At 39.5% G+C, this 9,748-nt stretch overlaps 1 pseudogene; it reads right to left on the reverse strand.

Annotated features, from left to right (window-relative positions):
• Positions 1–2,000: 2,000 nt before the first annotated feature.
• On the reverse strand, positions 2,001–7,338 carry LOC146706222 (proteinase-activated receptor 1 pseudogene; annotated as a pseudogene).
• Between the last annotated feature and the right edge of the window lie 2,410 nt (positions 7,339–9,748).

The raw sequence follows: 9,748 nt of genomic DNA on the forward strand, positions 1-9,748 counted from the left end.
CGGAAGGTCGGGGGTTCGATTCCCCTTAACAGCTACCCTGAGGTACCCCTGAGCAAGGTACCGTCCCTACACACTGCTCCCCGGGCGCCCAATGGCTGCCCACTGCTTCACTGAGTGAATGGGTTAAATGCAGAGAGCAATTTCCCCACGGGGCTCAATAAAGTACAATAATGTACACACTTCTTATCTTCTCAGATTTTCCTTCACTTTTACCAGGAAGAAACCAGGCTCAGGGAGCGGCAGCCATCTGCTGTGACTGGTTTAGTTAATTTACCTCTAACATAAAGCGTTTGTAACTGGTGTTTGTATTGCCATATTATGATGAGAGGAGCCTAATTAACATACTTGTGCAGGCATGGTACCAAACAAGCTATCCTGATTTTTGAGCTTGGGAAAAATCGGGTGATTTGTGAATGAAAAACACATCAGGGCCTTTGAAGAGCCAACCACCACTCACTTTTTTCTGGCTCTGTGATAATTAAAATGTTCATTTGTTTTCAAATACAAATATTTGTATGATCATGTATGTTGAAGTTACAATTATTAATAGTATTGCTGCAATTGAGCCAAGTGACTTGATGACTGACAAAAAAAAGTCATGTATTCTTCTTTTTCTTCCAGGCAGCAGTTTATGTGAAGAGAGTCAGTTGAGGCTTCTTTGCCTTCTTTGGAAAAAGCTTCCCTGCGTCAAACAGAAAGATTCATGTCAGCGAACACCGGGGCCCTGTGCCTGCGTCTGTGAATGGGCAAGAAGACCTCTATTATGAGCATACATTGCAGTTAATGAAATTGCTGGCTTATCACATTCACATGTTTTGTGCGTGGAAAATACGTTTTATTAGTAAAATTATAGTCAGGAATATAAAATACATTTTTCACATTCATTTGGATAACGTCAGTCTAATTTGAAAATTTTTATGTTCATCATTACTCACCATTAATCATTGCCATTATTCATTTATTCGACATAAGGCATGATTTTTGCTTTAAATTCATGTATAACAATAGTTTTTCATGTTTTCATGGTAGTAATGTGGAAGTAAAATCCTCACATCAAAAATGAAAAAGAAGTGGCAGTTCCGATGGGATAAAGAGCCAAAATAAAGATGCCTGTATACTAGAGAAAACATGGAGTCAGAACGAGTCAAAAGGGAACATCTGTTTATTTTCTTGCAAGAGAATAACTCACAGGTTTCAATACAACCATGCATTTAATAGGAAAACACCAAGCAAGCCATTTAGATATGACACACTTTAACTGATATTTTCCTTTTTTATCTACATCAAGGCTTTTATTACATATTTGCTGTGATTGTTATGCCCCATACTGCCAGTAGCTGTTGAGCTTGAATAACTATGCTGTAACTCGTCAAAGCTTTTGAGGTTTTCATGCAAATGTAAGAAGGATAAATGTTAGTTATTTATTTTTTAAGACTTTTTGGGTGTCTAGAAATGTCATATATCATTTGATGGTATCCCAACGTCTAGGTTTCAGTATAAGGGTGTGGTTTGATGGTTGTACAAACAAAAACAGCTAAGGAATTGCAAGAGAAGATGACTCTATTTGCTGCTCTTTCTCACAGAAAACACTAAATATCCATTATAAATACTCATTACTTGCAGCCCAGCACAGACGTAAGATTAAGAGCTTACACAAATAGGCAACCTCACTTATGATACTATACTTTTACATATTGACATATCTGTTAGCATTATTTTGATGCTCATATTAATACATTGTGTTATTCCAAATAAATCAATTCATCAAATAAAGAAGCTTGAATTAAATATACAATAATTAATGTAAAGTTTGCACCACCAGGGGGAAGCATAAAACAAACTATTTGGGCAGATATTTCACTCCATCTCAGTACTTCAAGCTCAATAACAGTTTAATCAATAAACATGCATTCAGAAAGAAAATCATTAAAGAATAGAAAAAATAATTTTACAATGAACTTTAACTTTAAATAAACTTTAAAATTATACATAAGAGTTAATTAAAATGTCAGCACAGTGTGAGAGTTAGTCAGACTAGTAGTTTCTTGTTTCGGTTGTTGAAGATGGAAAGAGTCCACTGATGTGTTTAATTCAGAGTGTTTGGTATTTTGCAGGTTTCTGGGTTTCAGCATTGTTCTTGCGCTTAATCTCCAGGAATCAGTTGTTGAATGAGTGATATCTCTGCTCTTTGACACCTTGTTACACTTCAGCATATTGGATAGTTGTTTCTGGCACTGCGAGGATCCAAAGTAGTAAAGCAGGGGATCCAGGAGGCAGTTCAGACTTCCCAAACACAGAAACACCAGATAGAGTGTGTAAGAGCCATCGGGTGCCTCCTGGCTCTTCTTGGGTTCTTCTTTTAATTGCAGGTAGTGTGCAAGCAGCAGACAGTTTGTAGGCATGAAACACAGTAGAAATATCACCAGCACAGTCAATGTCATCACCATTGCTCTTCTTCTCCTCTGTGATGTTCCTGGAACATCATGTTGGACTCTGCTCAATGACCAGATTATCTGAGCGTAGGACACCACTGTGATGAGCAGAGGCAGGAAGAAAAAAATGCAGCAGATGGTGAGGAAGTATGTCTTTAACCAGGTGATCTTATCTGTGGAGTGGACATCATGGCAGGTGGTGATGTTCAACTCACTGATGTGAAAAGTCTGGTCAGAAGAAACAAGAGGCACAGAGCCAGTCAAGGATAACACCCACATGGTTATGCAGGCTATGACTGTGTTCCTTGGCCTCCTCCAAGCCAGAGAGTCAATGGGATAAACAACAGCAAGCAGACGGTCCACACTGATGCAAGCTATGAGAAGAACAGAACAATACATGTTCCAGTAAAAGGCAGCAGTGACCACGCTGCACATGGACGGGCCAAATTTCCAGTCATTGCCTTCAAAGTGGTAGGAGATCTTGAAGGGGAGCATCAGTGCAAAGAGAAGATCGGCTAAGGCCAGGTTCAGCATATAGATTGCAGCTGGCTTCTTAGGACGGATCCCCCGAGCAAAAGCCAGCAGAGCACAGATGTTAATTGGCACACTGATGGAGCAGACCAGCGTGTAGAAGGAAGGTAAAAGGATGGTGGACACAGGGCCAGTTAGAAACTTCAGTGCCTCTTCTGAAAGTCCATCTTTTAAAAATGTTTCATTGGATTTATTAACTATGGTCTCATATGTCTGATATGTTAAACCTGCTCCAGATGCTCCGTCCGGTCCTCTAGTATTGTTTGAAGTGCCTAAAACGAAGAGAGAGATTTAAAGAAAAAAATGTGTCACTTTAACATATGTCAACTATGTAGCTTTAATATGGAAATTAAAGCTACATCATTGAGATTATTGGATAAAAGCTCTGTTAACAGAAGGTAAGAATGTTATTATGAAACTAGTGATTTAAGAAGTGAAATGAAATACAGATAATTTACTGGCTGATTTCAGGTGTAAATATCTGAATATTTATTATTATTTTATTTTTGTATTATTATTTATTTTTCCAGGTAAAAATCGAATTTCCAAGAGAGACCTGGCATCATGACAGGAAAAGTTTAAACATTGCAAATTTAACAACTGGTCACAAATGAACGACTTTCATTCTACAACTTATAAACAGGTTGTTAAGTGCGCTCTAAGTTTAACATATGATGAGTTAAAGCTTTCTTATAATTATTGCTTGCAGGAAAGATACACATGGTTAGTGTGTAAATACTTCTTTTTGCCTCTTTTTATATTATTCAATAGTCTTGATTTAGAAAATTGTTTATAAAAACTATGATAGTTGATCTTTATAATTTTTTTCACAGGTTACATGACAAATAGATTAGTTGAAGCTCTGAATCAGTAAAAAAGAAACATGCCAAATATTCTGTTTTGAACTTGTTGAACAAGATTTTAATGTTGCATATTTAACAATTAATGAAAATAGAGAGAATTGGGAGAACAAAATGAGAGACTGGCAGATAAAAACAAATTGTTTGTGTTATTTTTTCAATGGTTAACACATGCAGTAAAAAGTAAGTCCATCACAACTAGAAACAGAAAACTCACTTACCAGGAATGTTTGTTTGTTTTTTCTTTATTATTATTGTTATTTTCTTGTTATTTTCTTCTTAAATATAACTGCACACTTTCTATAGGCTCATGTAAAGCTGAGGAACACGAGCCAATGAATTTAATTATGAGTAAATGTGGCTACACTGTTTATCTGTATATGACAATAAAACTTCAACCGTGAAACTATTATTTCTGCTTGATAACTGTCAAAATTAAATTTGTTTTAGAAAAAACTATAATATTATGTAGATTGACAAAATTATAAAATAGTCTGATTTCATCTCTAACATATCCATCAATTGTTTACTAAAAGTGCCTGTGTTAATTTAACATTAAATAACTCAAAGCTTTCTTACCATTGTTGCCTGCAGGAAAGGCACATGCACACAACAGAACCCACAGAAAATGTTTCCGAGGCACTAAAACCGTGGCCATTAGGATAATGGTATTAAATTCAATTAATCTTCGTTCACGTTCCTACTGCTGGATGTTCAAGTAAATGAGCTCTGCCCAAAGTCCAACCAGTCTATTCCAAACGCGCTCCTCCACCAGTCAGAGCAAACTGCACTTAGAGACACTGTCTGCCTTTTCTCATTTCACAATCTCTACATCCTTGATATTCTCAGTGAGACTTCCCTCTTCACGTCCCTCCCTTTTAACAGCAAGAAACCTCTAGCTGAACCAGGCTCAGGGAGGGGCGGCCATTTGCCATGACCCGTAATTTACTCATAAATTATCATTTACTGATAAATTATAATGCACTCATGAATCACAATTTACTCATAAGAGTGAGGCCTTCATTGGAAAGACACACACACACAAACTGCAAAAACACAAAATTAATATCATATCACAGTAAGAGGTTGGGGAAATGGAAATGTTTATTTAAATATTTATTATGCTTACAGTATGAAGTCATACCATCTTCTTGATAGGCCAATTTAAATGCACTTAGCCTTGCTATAGTTAGGACAACTGTAATGTCTCTCTAATATGGGACAAATGAGAGAGGTCAATGAGCAAGGGGTCGTTGTACCAAACAATTCTTTAATTACAGTGCTTTTTCCAATTCTTCATTTAGTATTTCATTGTGACGCAAACAAATTTTGTCTTTTGGTAGTGGTAATGGCTTCCTTTAAATGCTTAATTTAGCAGTTTTGTGATTATTTTACAGTCATCTTGAGTTTCCACTTGGTGAATGTATATATTTTTTTTAATTGTCTTTGTGACCAAGAACAGAGTAAAGGTTTCTCTAGCAGGCAACTGTGAGTTAATTATATACATGTAAAATGAATGTCAACCACTTCCTCAATCTGCCAGTGGTATATACCACGAAGGGGCTTGTCCTTCCATGATGGTTCCTCCTCTTCCTCCTTTTTCTTGGGTTTCTGCAGTCCGAGGTAACAGAAATTCTGACCTCTGGCTCATAATTCACCTAATCCTGTCAGTCCCAAGAATTACTTCCTGGAACCATGTCGCACAATCATGTCCCTGCCACTCAAGTTCATGTAACCTGTGCTAATCAGTGTTGGGACTAACGCGTTATTAAGTAACGCGTTACAGTAACTACGTTATTATTGTGGTAACGAGCACGGTAACTAGTTATTATTCCAAAATCAGGAACGCGTTAGTTGTTACTGGGATTTAGATAGGGTCGTTACTCGTTACTTCGTGTGGTGGCTATCGCGGAGCTTCCACAGATTCAATAACATTAGTAAGTGGTGGAGGCCAGCAGGTGGAGGAGGGAAAGGGGTCGCAGAAGGAAAAGAGACCCGAGGCGGCCGCCGGTCCAAGTGTAAAATTCAATTCAGGTAAGAAGTTATGACCTGCAGTCTCTCTGGGTCAGATATGAACCAAGTTTAGGTGGAGTTTATTTCCGTTATTCTGACTTTTTCCGTACTGCGTACTAGCTAGCATGACGGAGTTTCTATACAGCTGGGTGGGTGCTATGATGTTAACGATGTTAAACTTTATTTTGTTCATAAGTTATTAGAGTTGCCAACCGTCCCGTCTGGTATTCAGAGAAAATATTACGCGTTTCTTATTGAGGTGAAAAGGAACAGTTTGTCCCGTAATTCAGCTACAATGGAAAAGGCACAAAGCTGGAGTTATTCTGTGTCTTTGCTGCACAGCTGCCTCTTCTCCTTTCATTCTCCCCCCTCCCTCTCCTGTTTCTACTTCAATCATGAAACTGATCAATGATCAGCTGATCGGCTCTCTTGTTTGTTTATCGCCCACTTTGCGCCAGAAAGAGGAAACCGGCCGATGTCGCGTTAAACAACAGCAGCACGTTTAAGCTTGATCAGCTGTTGTTAGAATGTATTTAATATTAATTTCTACTATCAGCTGATGTTTGCTGGAGCCACAGCTGCAAAAAAGCTGCTGGTCATGATATCGTTTGGTTATCTGGTGAGAGGGAAACATGAAGATGAAACCAGGAGATGTCCTTACTGGATCATCAGAGCTGAACAGGTGATGGAGAAACAGCTTTATCTTTAGGTGACATGAATGAGTTGAAGGGAAGTTATGAACTGTTTCTGAGAGACAAATAACACCAGGATCCTTTTTTAGGTAGCTGACAGCTGGTAACTGTGCAGGGGCGGGTCTAGCAAAGTGTTGCCAGGGGGGCCAGGTAGGGCATTAACAGGGAAAGGGGGGCACAAAGAAATACTTTTCTTTCTTATTCTCATTTAAAATGTCTAGCTTTTAAAAAATAATTATCTGAATCTTACAACAAACGATTGATAGATTGATGCATATATACCATCAAGACAGTGAACATCACTGTCACAACAGCGTTTGTTGTGAGACTTTATGATTTTTCCTATAATGGTGGGCCGGTCTCTAGTCAAAATGCCCGTGCCAATTTTTTGTCCCAGTCCAGCCCTGTATGCAGCTCATCTGCAGTCTGGTGTTACCTACATTTTCCTATTCAGAAGGCAGAATTTCAGAGTTCTGAGTACAATCGAAAGCACCGCGACTTTCGTTTAGTTTTAGTTTTAGTTTAGTTTCTACATCTATAAATAGTATTGCCACACTGTTGTATATAGCCCCCTCACTCACTCCCATCTCATTAGTGTCTGTGTTCTCTCGTAAATTAATTAACGTCACACTTCGAGTACTTGTGTGTTGTATCTGCCCTTTTAGTCCACTCTGCCTGACAACCGGCATTGACAACAAGACTGGAATGAAACTCAAAGTTGGTTCTGTTCAACTTTTGTTTTCTGAAAACGCTACATCCAGATGAACCAAAGCAACTTTCGGAGATTTACTTACCTGGATGATTGAGCATGCATCAAGACGAAACTCAAAGTGTTGATCTACGTGATGGAGAACTGGTTAAGCACTAATGGAAAATAGGGATGGGTACTGGTATCCGGTGCCATTATGGTTCTGACATAAACGGTAGTAACCAGACCGAAAAGCAGCGCACATTTCGGTGCTTTTTTTTTCTGAGATGTCATACACTTTGTATTCTAGCCAATCATTTTACCTTTGCGAGCATAGTAGGCGGGCCCAGGTACGTACGTTCTTTTAGAGCAGAGCTACAGATTAAAAATGCCCAAAGCGAAGGGGTCAAAGTCTGGCTGTACTTCACAGCAAAAGATGCAAACTCAGCAGCCTGCAACAAGTGCTTTAAGGTGATACTGTGCAAAGGAGGTAACACCTCGAATCCAATGAAACACCTGGTGACGTATAGCATTTTGTTAAAAGCCGAGAAATGCACCATATTTGATAACTTGCTGTGAGACCTCACACCGAGCACATCTACTGCGCGTGGGTTGCCTGTTATCTGACCCGGAGCAACATCCCCCCAAAACCCGTAGAGGAGAGTCCTGGCCCCCAGCCCTGCCAGTGTAGCAGAAATGATGATGGATGATGACGACAGCAGCAGCCGTTCTTCTCTGCGTGAGTAGCTTCATGTTGTTCGTGTGTAATTCACGTTGAGTAGGCTAACCACGTTATTACATTAATGCATATAAGGTGAACTAGCAAACACCGTCGTAGTTACATGCGGCTGTCTTCTTGTTTGATGGCAGATACTCCCTTCACCCTGGCCAAAAAGGCTAAAATGACCAAAGAAAAAGTGGAAAACAACTAAACATGAGAGGTTTTTGGACAAAGTTTGTTTTTTCCATTGATTAAGCACTGCTTCCAGCCAAGAGTGATGTCATAAATCCCCTATAGCTGCAGAAAAGGCTAACATTGTTATCTTTTTACAAAAAAACAGCTGAACATGAGAGGTTTTTGGACCAATTTTGTGTTCTCCATTTTTTAAGCACTGGTTCGAGCACCGTTTGAGCACCGGCACCGTTTCAAAAGTACCGGTTTGGTACTGGTATCAGATAAAACCTAAACGATACCCATCCCTAATGGAAAACAGGAAACTAGAACCCTAGAAAAGAAGTCTCCTGAGCATCTGAACCATTAGCAAGGCAATTAAGGCAATTTGCCGAGAATTACTTTGTGTCCATGTTTGTTGACATATATGGGTAAGTCTTATATTACAGACTAAATTTTCCTGAAAACTATAAACAAACAATGGTGTAGTGGTGAAATAATGGCTAAATGGCTTTGCTAACCACATTTAATCACACCCAGGCCAGTTTGGTACTGGCCTGGGTGTTGTCCTGCTCGTGAGATAATTTCATATATCAATTCTTAATGGCCTGTTAGTATGTGGGAGACATATCTTCAGCTCTGCTGAGAATCCAGTCATTGGGTGGGACTTTATTTTTATGGGCACACCATACGTCAATCACATTGTGTGAAAGAAGGAAGGGGGGAGACCTTTCAGAGTGTAGTGGTATAGGGCAGGTACCGAGAGAGGTGGGGAACACTCTTGATTTAAATACAAGTGTTTCAGGAAAAAGTGAACAATGAACCTGCTGGATGTGGAGGTCCTGGGCTGGTGTGGTTACACGAGGTCTGCGGTTGTGAGGCCGGTTGGATGTGCTGCCATATTCTCTGAAACGCCTGTGGAGACGGCTTATGGTTGAGAAATGAACTTTCAATGCACGGGCGACAGATCTGGTTGACATTCCTGCTGTCAGCATGCCAATTGCACGCTCCCTCATTGCTTGTGGCATCTGTGGCATTTTGCTGTGAGACAAAACTGCACATTCCAGGGTGGCCTTTTGTTGTGGGCAGTCTGAGGTACATCTGTGCACTACTCGTGATGTCAGATCAGCATCCTGATGTGGCACACCTGTGAGGTGGGATGGATTATCTCAATATAGCAGATGTGCCCACTACCACACATTTGGACTGATTTGTGACCACTGTTTGGGAGGGATGGTTATATTGTGTATCTGGAATGAATTTTAGGTCTCTACGTCCATCCCATGGGGAATGGGAGCAGTAACAAAGATGTTGCGTTTATATTTTTGTTGAGTGTATATCTCACTTCCTCTTTCCCCTAAAGTAAAAGAGGTTAACTTTAAAATTATAAATGAGGTTTATCCAACCAATGAATTCTTAAGACGGAAATTTAACTTAGATGTGAACGCCTGCACATTTAGTGAAAATGATATTGAAAGTCTGGATCACTTGTTTTTCTACTGTGAATCAGTGCACTCCTTCTGGATTGACATGTGGAGCTGGCTACAGTCCAGGAGAATTCAGTTATTTGACGGTGACAGTAATACAATTTGGAATACTTGCTGAGAATGCAGATTTTGACTTGATGATTAGGACGGTTT

This window comes from Copadichromis virginalis, linkage group LG7 (assembly GCF_057382275.1).
Source record: "Copadichromis virginalis isolate Kocher_CV1m ecotype Utaka linkage group LG7, C_Virginalis_male_GT1.1, whole genome shotgun sequence".
Lineage (NCBI taxonomy): Eukaryota > Metazoa > Chordata > Actinopteri > Cichliformes > Cichlidae > Copadichromis > Copadichromis virginalis.